The following is a 10,154-nucleotide window of genomic DNA, read 5'->3' as shown; positions in this document are numbered from 1 at the left end:
AAAAAAAAAAACGAAAAAGAACTTGGAGCAAAATCAGGACTTAAAATGACAGACTAGCTCTTGTGCTAACGTGCCAATTCAGTTATACTGGGGTTGGCCGGGGTGCACGCAGGGTTGAGTGTTTCTCACACGGTCTACGTGTGTGACTGGGGGTACAAGACAGGCAGCATCTGGCTCCAGATGGGGAATGTTGGTGCGGATTGGAGGTGGGACCTGGACGACCCCCGGAGATCCTGGTAGTCTGGGAGTCACTGCTGCCTGTGTTCTCAATGGAATTGGGGGCGAGGGAGGGGAAGCTAAGGGGAGAGCCCAAGAAACATTTCAGGAGGTTTTAAAGTGGGAACGGTAAGTCCAGGCGGCCCAAAGGCTCGAGGAGGAAACTGGCCACACCCATGGGGCAGCATGAGTGTCCTGAGGGGGTCTGGGTGCAGCACCCCTGCCTCTAGCTGTCGGGAGGATTGGCGCTGACACTGATGCATACTGGCTCACTGAAAGTCACCCGCTTTCCCTTCCACCCCACCCCACCGCCCAAGGCAGCTAGTGGCAGCCCCCCTGTGCAGTCGGAGGGGCGGAGTGCCCAGCCCAATCAGGCTGCCTCCAGAGCCTGTGCCCTTAGCCCCACCCTCTGCCCCGGCCCAGGCTGAGTCCACTGTGACTTCATGATGAGGGCACTCAGGAGCCCCTCAGGGCCACGCAGGCAGAAAACCTTGCAGTTGTCTCAGGCACATCTGACTTCAGTCACCCTGGAGCTGCTGTGGGGTCCTCAGCACCACGGCCGGAGCTGAAGGAAGAGGCCAGGCATCTGGGGCTTCAGGGCCTGACAGAAGCGTGAGGCGTGGCGGCTTGTTTGCCACCACAGACAGTTGTCTGAAGAACTGCCAGATTCACTTCAGGACCAGCGCCTCCGGAGGGCAGATGAGTCGCGGGTCTCGACTTGATCTGAGGAGAGGGTTCACTGCAAACAAAAGTTTGACCAGCACTGGCTGTGTTCCAGTGACTCCCGCTCTCCCCGGGCCCTGAGACCCCACCCACCTGCAGCAGAATTCTGGGCTGGGAGCCCCTCCCCACTTTGGTGGGTCGGCCAGGTCCCAAGACAACCTGAAATGACTGACAGTTAATTGAAGGGGCTCCAGATTTGGGCTGCAGATGTTGTCCAGGCTGTGAGGCTCACCCCAAGGAGAAGGTCGTGAGAGGGGAGCACACCATTAAGGCAAAGGGCGTCATAGATGAGGCCACAGATGTTTTCAGAACAGAATCAGCTGCAACTCCAGGCTGAGGAGGCCCGAGGAGGAAGGGGCAGGAGAGCTGAGCTGGTGGATGGGGTGGAAACCCGGGCAGCTGCAGCTGGCTCACCAAAGGGGCTGGAAGGGCCAGAGGCGCTGGCCAGGGGCTCTGAACCACGGGGGGATATCTGGGAGCCTGTGCTGCCCCGCCCTGTGCCAGGGGCCTGTGTTGGAGTGCTCCCCATACAGAGGGAAGACCCTGGCCTGGAGCTTGCCCTCCCCCAGGCAGCAGACCTCCCCCAGACCCACCAGCCCCCCTCCCTCACCCCCTCAGGAAGTTTGCTCTTTGTCCCTCTAAAATGCCAGCTGAATTCAACAGGGAAAACCGCTTGCCACCATTCTTCTGCAAACCTAGTCCACAAAGATGTTCCGGTACATCCCTTGTAGGTGAGTGGGAACCAGGTGTTTCTCTGGCTTGGTTAAGAGAAGGTCACCCTCACACCCAGGGGCAGAAGGACACCCAGGAGAGGAGAGACACATTGAGGAGCAGGGAGCACACACAGGGGCTGTTTCTTTTCATGGTTAACATTGCGAGGATGATGTAGGGACATTACAGAAAGAAATTTTTAAAGGAGGAAAGGTCATCCATCCACAGTCCTGCCACCACAACTCAACCGTTTATTTCTGTTTATTAACCTACACATATACTCCACCGCAGGGACACGTGCCTAACTTTGGGATATTGAAGTGTTTCCGGTTGTGCACATCTCCATGCTCGTAGGGAGACACTGGCCCAGGGTCTCACCTGGGGGATTCTGCCCACAGGGGACATTTTCATTTTCACAACTCTAGCTGGGGCACTCCTGGCATCTGGTAGTGGAGACCAGGGACGCTGTTCAGCACCCTACCGTGCACAGGACGGCCCCACCACGGTGAACACCCCGTGGGGAGAAGCGCTGCCCTGGGAGTCTCGGTGCAGGTTTGGAGTCAGAGCTGGGCTGGCACCACTTAGCCCTGGGCCAGCTCCTCCGCCGCCGGGACTGCCTGCTCGTGGAACGGGAGTGGTAACGGCTCCCTCCCAGCCAGCTCCAACGCTGAACGCAGGCTGGCTTAGTGCTCGGCCCCTTCCCACGCCCCTGTCAGTTCACCCGTGTTATCCTTTGATAAGTCTTGAATTCGATCATGTTCTTCCCTTGAACTGATTCCCAGAAATGGGGTTACTGGGTCTTAAGGGATGCGTGTCTCCCTGGCTTTTGCTTCTCCTAAAGAGGAATGCAGAATTGAGTCTGTTGCGCCCCCTGCCCTGAGTGGATGCACTCTGAGCACGTCACAGACAGGCCTGTTTTCCCTCCAGCTCCTTCCCTGTTCCAGGTCCCAGCTGCACCTGGTTCTTAGGCAGCAAGGTTGCACCCTCTCCTGTAAGCCATGCCAGCTCCAGGGTGTCCTCGACCCACTGCAGCTGTTTCCCTGGGTCCACAGTTCAATCAGTGCCATCTTCTCAGCCCTGTCCTCTCACCCAGCCCCAGGGTTGCAAGCTGTCACTCAAAGATGATCCTCCCAAGCAGTGGGAGTACAGACACCTCAGGGAGCCTGCTGTCTGTTCCCATCATCGCATTACTGAGTCAGCTTTTCTAGAGACCGCTATCTCTGTGTGTCCACAGGTCTCCAGCTGGTTCGGCAACAAAAGAATCTTGTATAAAAAGAACATGAAGTTTCAAAAAGAGACTTCCATTTACATGGCTAAAACGGGAGCAGACACCACCAAAGTCGGGGGTCCAGGGAGGCAGGCCAGCTACCCATCGATGCCCAGGTCCAGTGAGTGAGGCTGCCCAGCCCAGGGACAGTCACTCAAGTGTGGCCGGGCCCCCTGAGCTGTGACTGGGGAAGGAGCAAGAGGACAGCACGGCCCCTTCCGACTAGTCACCACTTACACCTCTTTATTTAGATGTGAGATTTTTGTTCTCGTTGGCGATGATCCTGATCAAGTCAATAGACCCCTGCAGGCTGTGCTGGTGCTATGGGGACAGAAACATGAATACCAATGAGAAAGGCCATGTGCAGTGTGCCCTCCCAACCCAGCTGGTGTCCCCCGACACGTGGGGCTGCAGGAGGGACAGGGAGTCATGGGAGAGCCAGACACCTGTGGGTGCCACATGCACTGCCTCTTCCCAGCCGAGGGGCTGGTAGATCCCACCTGAGGAGTTTCTGCAACTTTCAGGGCTGGAACACTCGTCCTGAGTCCTCCCACCCCTTCCAGGTTTCTCTGGTCCCTCCCCACTGACTGGCACGAGGGACGTGCTTATCACCCTGCAGACAGTGGCCTCTCACTGGCCTGCCCCTGGGGGAGACAGCCTGTGGTCTCAGGTGAGTCTCAGGGCACAATCCTAAGGACACTCTTGGGGTCCCTCACTTGGGTTCCCTGACTCGGTGTCAGGGCAGAGATGCAGAGCCTGGGTGGGTGCTGGGTCCTCGGAACGGGTGATCTTGTTGGCCATCTCTTGACCTCTCCAAGGCTCCCTCAGATGTCCTGGCAACAAGGAGGGGCCCATCTGTGCACTCGACCATCATCGTGACGACCACAGGTTGGTGGAGCCACCTGGGAGCACAGCTCTGTGGGGCCCACTCTGCAAAGACCTGAGTCCTTCACTCCCCCTCCCAGGACCCGATAACCCAGAGCAGCTGCTGAGTAGTGGGCCTGAGGCAAGGGCTTTGGCTGTTGTGAAGGAGCCCTCCCTCCAAGGGGGGTGTCTGTGTACCCCACGGGGGTGTGTGGGGGCAGGCAAATGAGGCCCTGCCAGTTGGATCCCTACTGGGCTCAGACCTTCCACCATGTCCATGCTGCAGCCTTGCCAGCCCAGCTTCCCCCTCTGTCGGTGCCCACCTGGGCCAGAGTGAAGATGGATTTTGGTGATTGGGAAGAAAATGAGCCAAGATCGTGGGCATCTCGGGACACACCCACCAGAACTTTCTGGGTGTTGGGCAACATGCCAGGCCAGCCAGGATTGGGGGGCCCATCCTTCTTGCAGTGCCTAGGGCCTCCCCAGAATCCCACTGACAGTCACAGGGGCCCAACCCCACACAGAGGATCTTCCTAAAGAGCTTACACAGGCACAGCTATGCTGTGGCCATGCAGGTGCAAGGATGTGGGGCATCAGGCGGGGCCTTACACAGCCCACCTGTTTCCTTCACACCAGTGTTCCCTGCAGCTCCAGCGTTGACTCCCACTGATTTACCCCCAGCCCCTAGTGGGGCCACAAGAACGGATGCCTCCTGGTGCCGTTGGCAGGGCCTGGCGCAGGGCAGTGCACGTCTCATCACCATGGCAACCCCACAGCCCACAATGAGTACCTGGGCAGAGCGGGGAGCTCTGGTGCCACCATGTGGCCAGAACTCGTCTTGCTCTGTGCCTACCCAGAGCTCAGCGCCTTTAGCATAGTGGGTGAGAGTGAATCAGGGTGAGGGTCCCCGGGCGGGAGACCAAGGGAGATCTGGAGCTGCGTAAGTCCTCATGCAGCTTCCCTGGACCATGAGGTGGGGTCCTATCAACCCTAAGTAGTAAGCAGGAATGTCAGGGTTCTGGTGTGGACCCCACACGCTGCAGGCACCCCACCTGTGCCGCCCGTATCCCACCCGGCATGCACTGTCCCCTGCCCTGGGCAGGACAGATGCCCTTTCAGAGAGCAAGTCAGGGAGGCTGAGGCTGCCCCAGCTGGGAGCCATCGCCTCAGCCCTTGACGCCCAAGGAACATGTGAGCTGCCCCTTGACTCCCAGTCCCACACGCAGGCACCAGCCTGTCACCTCCCAGTCCTTCAGATGGACACCTCCCGTCACCACTTCTGGGAACATAGGCCTGCAGGTCTCCATCCAAGGGCAGAGTGTGTCCCCCCAGGCCTGTGCTCCTCCCAGCTGCTCTCAGCACCCCCGTGTCACGTGATGAGGCCCCTCGCAGGAAGCCGAGGGTCGTTGATTTGCTCACCTGACACTGGCCTTGGACATGCAGGCATCATGACAGCTCCTTGGGACACGTGGGAGGAAACAGCTGAGACAAGGGGGGCGAGGGGCAGGGTCTTAGGCCTGGGGGTCAGAGCGGGTAGAAAGTAGAGGCAGGAGGGCTCAGCCTGAGCCTTGGCGTTTGGCATCCCCCCAATTCCTGGGTGTCCTCTGTCCCCTCAGCCAGTTCCTCCTTTACTTGAGCCCTCAAATGGGACCTTCCCTCTGTCTCCTCCTCCCCTCACTGGAAATGAAGATGGTAGAGTGTGGCTGTTGGGATAATTAAACAAACCACCGGCTCAGGACAGCTCAGGGCCCTGAGCAGGCATTCCACATCCCTGTCAGTCAGTGTCACTGGGGCCCTAACCCCACATGTCAGCTGCCACCACCACCAGTATCTGAGCTCCTGTCTGAGTGTTCCGTCCCTTGACATGTCCCAGAGAGACAAACTTGCCCCCAGATCCTGGCCCGCTGGATGCATCATCATCCTCCTAGTTCTTGGCCTCGAAGCCCCCCACGCCCAAAAGATCCCTCCATCCTGCCTCCAACCCCTGCAGGTGCCACCACTGCAGCAGTGATACAAGGCCAAGCTGACGGGTGACCTCGCCTGGTCCTGTGAGGATCACAGATGAGAACCAGGTGCAGGAGTGAGGGGCTGCTGGGTCACAGCCGAGAGGTGTAGGCCACCACCAGGCAGCACATTCCAGGTCCCGGCCTGCACGCCAAAAGGCTGAGAGCGATGGCTGCACAGGATGGAAGGTGCTCGCCTCTGCTGCTGGTCCTCCCTAGACTCCTGCCCAGCCCCAGCCCCTCTGGCTCCTGCCCACTCAGACCCATCACGCCCACGTCGCCTAGTCTGTTGCCACACCATGGCCTCCACGCCTCCACTTCTGCTGCTTTTAAGAATCAGGAAATGGATTTCAAACAGGTAGCACGAAAGGGCAGGTGCGGGAAGTACCCCAGCCCACCTGGCCCAGGCCCTTCTCCACAGGTGATACTGCAGCCAGTTCTCAGGCTGTCCTGTGAGATGGTCTGTGATGGTCCCTGGCATGTCCCAGCCTATACATGTCCCCACTTTGCACACACCACTTTTCTCCACACAATGCATCTTGGAGCAGCCACCACCTCTGTGTCTGGCAAGGGTCTTCCTCCCAGGAGGGAGGCGCCATGACCAGAGCCCCTCAGCCTGGTTCTGGACATGTGCTTGGTTCCCATCTTTGCAGCATGTGCCCACAATGCCCCCTCGGCTCGGTGCCAGGGGAGCTGCTCTGGGGGCCTGCCTCCAGCCTGGCTCTTCACAGTCACCAGGATGGCTGTCCTTTTTCTTCACTGCCATGCAAACCTTCAGGGTGGGCAGGGGACAGCCATCAGAGACCCCAGTGCACCAGTGACATTTCCACTGAGTGGGTTTTCCTCCTCGTGCCGCTTGATTTGGGTTTTCTATCATTTGCAGCCAGAAGATGGCAGCCGACTCCTCCCCCCCCCCCATGCCCTCCATTCCTGTCTTTGGGTCCAGTTGCCCTGCCACATGGCTCCCTGTGGCCTCAGACTCACCAATAGATGAGGGCTCTGCTCTCGTCAAGTTATGTTCCAGAGAGAAAAGAGAGAATAAACATGAGCAGAAGTCTGCAGTGGGTTTGGGGTCAGCCTCCGGGAGAAGGTGGCTTTTTTTCCATTAATTGTGATAAAAGACATATAACATAAAATTTGCCATTGTAACCTTTTTTTTTTTTTTGAGGAAGATTAACCCTGAGCTAACATCTGCCACCAATCCTCCTCTTTTTGCTGAGGAAGACTGGCCCTGAGCTAACATCCATGCCCATCTTCCTCTACTTTATATGTGGGACATCTACTACAGCATGGCTTGACAAGCGGTGCCATGTCCACACCCGGGATCCGAACCGGTGAACCCCAGGCCACCAAAGCAGAACATGCAAACTTAACTGCTGTGCCACCGGGCTGACCCCTCCCTTTTAACCATTTTTAAGTGAACAATGCAGTGGCATTAATTACATTCATGATGTTGTAAAGTCACCACTTATATCTAATTCTAGAACATTTTCGTCTCTCCAAAGGAGACCTCGTCCCTCTGAGCAGTCACTCCCCATGCCTTATGCCCCCAGCCCCTAGCAACCACTAATCTGCTGTCTGTCACTGTGGATTTGCCTGTCCTGAACATTTCATATATGTGGGATCATAGAACATGTGGACTATTGCGCCTGGCTTCTTTCACTCAGCCTGATGTTTTCAAGGTTCATCACATTACAGCATGTGCCAGTGCTTCATTCCTCTTTATAACCTAATAACATCCCTTTGGAGAAGGCGCCTTTGAGACAAAACCTCAGGGAGGTGAGCAAGGGAGCGTGCAGAGACTTGGGGTGGACAGGCCGGCACTGCCTGAGGTGCCCGCAAAGGTGGGAGGGGCAAGAGGAGCCAGCCTTTGGAGGCAGCCGAGCCGGGTGTGAGCAGTGGGCACCACGGAGGAACTCAGGTCTTGACAGGCCACTCCTCTGCTGAGACGAGAACAGACTGCCAGGCGGGGGGTCAGAGGGACCTGCAACCCGGCGGCGGGTGGTCAAGTGCAGGCAGGGTTGGGCAGGGTGGGCGGACATAGGCGAAGGTGAAACTGCAGGACTTGCTGATAAGTGGGAGTGGGGTGGCCTGAGCCACAGGAAGAACAGATGGGGACGTCTGTCACGGAGGCTTGGGGCTGAATGTGTGAGTCATGTTCAGAAGAGAGGTCTGCTCTGGAGAGAGAAGTTTAGAAGCGGGAGAGGCCAGAATACTAAACGAAAACCAGGAGAGGATGTCACGGAAACCAGGGCAGGTCCCAGGAGCAGGAAGCAAAGCTCCGCCGGCACCAAGAAGTGCCCACCAGACAGAGCAGCGTGGGGTGTGACAGTTTCGGTGCAGCAGTGGGGCCGCCGACTGATTCAAGAGAGAATCAGAGGCTCCAGCACAGTCCCCTCTCAAGGAGAGCAAAGAGGTCGCCAGGGGCTGCGGGGTGTGGGAGGGAAACTGAGGCAGCGAGTGCAGAGACCTGCCAAGCAGGTCCTGAGGGAGGGAGAAGGTGGGATGTACCAGGACAGGTCATCTGGTCACTGGAGAGGAGTGGAGGGTGTGGGCGCCAGAGGCCACCGTGACCAGGTGGTCCTCAGGGAAACACACAAAGCCGCAACTTGCCCGCCTGAGGTTGGCGCGGACACTGACGTGCGGCGCACCCTCTCCTGGCCGTGGTGTGACCGTGGGTTTCATTCACTTGGCTGAAGGCTTCGCACTGGCTCTCTGGAGGGTTAATTTGAGGAAACCTCCCTAGGTCAAATTCTGCATGTAAAGTCGCACTTTATTAACGTTTTATATTACACGATTCAAAAATGCCTACAATGTGGCCGCATGACAGTAACAGAGCCATAAAGATTACAGGAGCGCAGAGGAGTCGGCTGGTGCCCCCAAGCCCACCCTGCCGGCAGAGGGGATACTGATGGCACGTCCACGCAACGGGTTGGGACATAGAGGCTCAGAGGCTTCATGACCTGCACCCCTGGCACCCAGTTAGGAGAGACAGGCAGAGCCAGGGCTGCGAGCCTGAAGGCAGTGCTGGTGAGACTGCTCATCAGGACCCCTGCTCCAGACCGCAATTTTCTAGAATCTATTAATATCAACAATGCACACACCCTTCCCCTCATCAACTCCGCTTCTAATAATTTTTCTACAGATACATGTATATGAGTGCAAAATGACCCATGTCGTGCCACACTTTTTGTAATTGCAAAAATGGGAAAACAAACGTCTGTCAATTTGGTACTGTTTTGATCAGTGGTTGTCCAGCCATACGATGGAATACTATACAACCAAGAAAAGGCTGAAGCGACTTTTCTCCATGATGCATTAGTTTAAAGAGTAAGGAGGACAACAATTTGTGTAAATTTCTGAAATTGGGGTGGGGGACTTTTATCCAAAGTCACAGGTCATAGCGTGGCCTCGGGGCGGGGGGGCAACCAAGGAGCTGGAGATTGGCAGGGGAAGCAGTCTCTGGGGATAGCTTTGGGCAGTTTGCATTTTAAAAATCCCTAAGAGGCTGGTGTAGGGATGGGTGTGGGAGCCCTTGGAACTCTGACAGCTCCCCTCAGCCAGTCCTGCTCATTATCCTCCCATCAACCTGGGCTTGGAGGTGCGGGATCAGGGGTTTCACCTGAGAGGGTCCCATCAGGAGGGAATGGCACAGGGAGGAGATCAGGGTGGAGGTGGAGGTGAGAGGGCCAGCCGCTGTGTCCCACCACCTGCCAGCAAGGGTCGCCATGGCCCGCAGACCCTTCAGAGAGCACAGAGCCGGAGGCCTGGACACCAGCCTCTCCTGGGCCGGGGCAGGAACCTAAGACCCCCTCACCTTGCGGCCGTGGTGTCCAAGGGCTGACCCACTAAAGGGCCGCGCTCAGGGCAGACAGCCAGACGTCCGTGGTATTCTTCAGCGTGTCTCTCGCAACGCCTCTGTCTCTGGGAGGCGGGAATAGAAGCAGCTCCTGCCCTGTAGGGCTCATGGGAACCATGTGAACACACCCACGAAAGAGCGGAGGACGCCGTCCACGCAGGAGGCGCTCCCGGAGGCAGAAGGGACACTGACACGGGAAGACAGGAGGCGGGTCGTCCGACAGATCTGCCTGGCTGTGAGGGTCGGAGGGTAAACTTGAGGGTGGACAGGCCCCACCTCCTGGCTCGTTCTCCACTTGGCCGCTAGGGGGCGATCTTACAACGTGAATCGGATCCAGACATGTTTACTTACTAGCCCTGGTTTCCCTTCCCTCTTAGGATCCAGTCTCCCCTCCTCCTCCCCAACCAGGCCCTACGAGGTCCGTCTCTGACGTCATCTCCGTCTTCACAGGCCCCCTCATTACCCTCCCCTAAGCACATTCCCACCCCAAGGCCTTTGCACTGGCCGTTCC

The sequence above is a fragment of the Equus asinus genome, chromosome 10 (genome assembly GCF_041296235.1).
Source record: "Equus asinus isolate D_3611 breed Donkey chromosome 10, EquAss-T2T_v2, whole genome shotgun sequence".
NCBI classification, from domain to species: domain Eukaryota; kingdom Metazoa; phylum Chordata; class Mammalia; order Perissodactyla; family Equidae; genus Equus; species Equus asinus.
This window is presented reverse-complemented; position numbering follows the sequence as displayed.